This window comes from Nicotiana attenuata, unplaced genomic scaffold (assembly GCF_001879085.1).
Source record: "Nicotiana attenuata strain UT unplaced genomic scaffold, NIATTr2, whole genome shotgun sequence".
In the NCBI taxonomy this organism is placed as follows: Eukaryota; Viridiplantae; Streptophyta; class Magnoliopsida; order Solanales; family Solanaceae; genus Nicotiana; species Nicotiana attenuata.
This window is the reverse complement of record NW_017670256.1, coordinates 634,942-639,031: the sequence shown is the minus strand read 5'-3', so window position 1 is coordinate 639,031 and position 4,090 is coordinate 634,942.

The following is a 4,090-nucleotide window of genomic DNA, read 5'->3' as shown; positions in this document are numbered from 1 at the left end:
AATCTCATACCCAGTTCCCAAAAGGAAAGGAGTTGTCCCCAAGATGTCGAAACCCGGACTCCGCGAGGAAAAATGGGGCACGACAGCATGGCGACTCTGCTGGGGATATTTTAGGCTCTTACCATAACAAACTTGATTTTGTGAATTAGTCTTGAACATGCTTTATTCTGTTAATACATGTGCACCCTTTCCCTTTCCCCTTATTTGGATTTAATTTACTATTTTTCAAGCACTTATGATTTCCTTTATTACAGAAACTGACTTGTCTCCTTTTTTTCTTTCTTAAACGTCTTTCAATTATTAAATACCGCATTTATCATTATTTTAACGTGCAAATACGTGAAAATATGCTATTTATTGTTGCATAAATCATGCTCAGCATCATATTCCACTCATGCGTAATCAATCCTATAGCAACGCTTGATGAGTGTTTTCGCCCTTCCTATATATCACCTTTTAAATTCGGAAAGGCGTATTTGCGGTAAAACTAGTCGATCAGCTGTGCAGTCGACGGTTCTGTGCCTTTCCCCCTTAAGTTGTCCACTTGAGGGTGCCAGTCTAGACTTCTCTAGAAACCTTACTCTGATTAATTGTACATGCATCATGGTCAAACCTAGCCGAGTTAATAAGTCGTCCACATAATAACCCTTTAAGACAAGCCTCGTCCAAAAGTCCATCGGGTTTTCCATAATCCTAACGGACGCAACCACAATTGTGTGCATTAATTTTGTAGAAATAAGTGCCAATATGCTAATCATTGTTGTATAAATAGTCGTATCTGGAGGGGGAAATGGCCTAACCATATCTGTTTTGCAGAAAATGAGGCACGAAGTCCCTGGGTTCGGCATGGTCCGTAACATACCACCATTGTTGCTAGATTGGTGGGAGGATCTTCCATCAAGTGATAAGAATCATGTGAAAAGGGTCTTGGGAAACTTGCCTTCTTTATTGGACCTCTTATAGATACCCAATTTTTCCCTATATATTTTTAATATGCATAAATACTTTTAAAATAGCATATATATATATATATATATATATATATATATATAATATATATATATATATATATATATATATAAGGTTTTTATTATTTTTTTATATTTCTAAAGATTTTAATTTGATTTATTTCCTTCCCTTTTTTTCCTCATAAAATCCCCAATAATTATCCCTCAAATTATTGTTGTGGTAATTCAGTCATCTAAATTCTATATTTATGCCAAAATATGGTTAAAATCTTTTTTGTGCATTTTTATAGTTGCATTTTTTGTATTTTAAAGCTAAATTGCATATAATTGCAATATTCGCCTTATTAATGTATAATTACATTTATATGCATAAAATTTGTCTCCTATATTTTTAAAATGTTAAATATCTATTTTAAATCATTTTAGTACACAAAAATTATTTTCCAGAAGTTATTTATTATTTATTATAAATTATATGGGAAAAATTAGCTATTTAAAAAATAGCTAGATTTACATTTCAATTGTAGCCTAAATTAGACCCAACCCCAGCCCAATTTCATATTAAACTACCCGACCCAAACCCTGAACCCGCCTACCCGACCCAACACCAATTAAATCCTGGCCGTTGATCTCTCAGATCAACGGCCCGTATTAATCCTTTCCTTTTTTAATTCCAACGACCCCCTAACCCTATATCATTTCCAAATTCTGCCGCCTCTGAATTCTCTCATCTCTCAATCACTCAACCTAACCTTAGCTCTTCTCAATCGCCGATCTTCTTCTCCGATCTTCTCCGGTGATCTCCCTTTAACTCTTAAGCCTCCAATGGCTTCTCTCATGCCACGCTCACCTTCTCTAAGGTCTTCGAGGGCCCTGGGCCACGCCGACTTGCATCTAGGGTTTGCTATTTGGCTGTTCTTGGCCACTCCGGTGTGATTTCAAGCAAAATCATGCTGTATTTGTCGCGATCCTTGGGTTTCTAGATAGGTTCTTGCATTTCTATATGGATTTCTTCTGAAACCCTAATTTCTTCCCGCATCTCCTAGATCTATACGATTTTAAAACGATTCGAGTCTGTTTCTTTAATGTTTTACACTGTTCTTGAATCCCTTTTACAATAATCATCGATTTCAAAGTGTTTTCACCCTCTTCTAAAATTAGGGTTTTCGGAACATCATCTAAAACTTTGTTTAAACGGATTCTTTATATTTAAACTTCTATCTCTTGCATATTTTGACTGATTCTATGGTTTTACTACTTTTTCAACTCGCCAATGTTAAAAGCCCTAATTTTCTAGATTTTCTTCGTTTGGTTTCTGTGTATTAGCATGACTGACCGGTTCTCATTTTTGGAGTTCTTGTGATTTCTAGTGACTGCCTCACCTTTATATGCTTCTACTGAGTTTCTTAGACTAAACTTACGTTGATTCTATGTGCTTGTGTTCATCTTGAATGTTCACATCAAGACTTGCATCTTTCTCACTGATTCAGTATTGTTTAACTTTCATGTTTGCTAGAGTTGTGTTCTGATTCTTGACTATCCATGTCTTACTCTATTTATATGTTAAACATGCTGACTCTTTTTATGACCTTCTCTTTGATTGATTCTGAATTCCCTGTTTCTTGGTTTGATTTGAACACTTTACTTTAAACCTCTGATTCCTACCTTTCCACTTAATGTGATTAATTTGCTTGCCGTAATTAATTTTTCCTTGCCTTGCCTGCATTGTTACTTGATTCTTACTGATTATTTCCTTAATTAAAACTTTCAGAACCTAGCTCTAATTACATGTTCTATACTTGTACTATTTTGAAATCTTTACTTATTCGTTATACTCCAGCTATGTATGATTTCTTTCCTTACTTGTCACCTGCTCTTTGCCGTTTGCACTGATTCCCTTAATTAAAGGGAGACTCGAAATAATTTTATTCTGAGTTCTATAATTACTGAACAATTTGATTCTTACCTTATTTTAAACCAGTTTTCAAACTACTATATAAATAGCTCTCTTCCACAGTCAAAACACACGAACTTTTTGGTTCAAAAAGCTCTCTCTCTCACACTTAAAACTTTCTGCTCTTTGTGCTCCTTGCTCTTATTCTGAGTTACCCGGCTGCAAGCCAAGGCTAACTATTGTGCTCTCCTGCTTCTTCACTTCTGCTTACTGTCCTCTTTACTCGTATGTTCTAGTTTCAATTCAAGTTTCAACAACAACATGGTTCTTTTATTGCTCCAGTTCATCTTGTTTCTAGTTTGCTTCTACTTATGGTTTTGCTGTGAAACTTGCATTTAATGTGATTACATAATTAGAATATTATGAACCCCCTTCCCTAGGATCAGTATGAGCATGTTCCCCATTTATGTAGTCTGTTTTTGCACTATCTGGTTTATGGTATGAATCCCCTCTATGTAGTCATGTAGTCTACACTCTTGACGTGTATAGTTCTGGAATTGGTCTTAAATCATTTTGATCTTACTAAACCCCCTTATGTATTGCTGGTTCTGTGACTCTGCTTGATTAGTTGTGTTTGAGCATGTTTGTACCACTTACTAAGACATTGGCTGGTTCTGTGTTTACAATCATGTGTTCTATGTGTGCCCAATCCCTATCACCCTTGTGTGCAGTTTCTTTCCTCTTGGCTTTGGTCCTGTGAACATTGCTGATGTGATTTTAGATTCCATGTTTGATTTACTGTTGCTTGATCATGTATCTCTCTCTTTTCAAAGCTGTTTTACTTCATGACCCTCTCTTTTATTCTACAAAACAGTTTCAAACAAGTCTCTTTTAACACTGTTTTCTTACTAAAACCCTTTCAAACTATGTCAAGCACTCTCACTCTACTCCTAAGTCAATAAGTTCTGCCCCCTCCAGTATGTCTACTGCCTTGGTATCCTCTTGAGAACCCTCTGAACTGTGGCATACTGAGGCTGGCCCTTCCATACTGAACTTATTCAATTTTGGTTACCAAGTCTAGGTGTAAGCACTGCCCGGGATCCATGAGATCCTTAGGGAACTTTGATGCACCTAGACTATGAGATTGTCTATGGAATTGAGGCATTTGAGGCTATTGGAGGCTTTGGAAATCTGGGCCTAATTGAAGGCTCCCTATAGAATAGCTTCT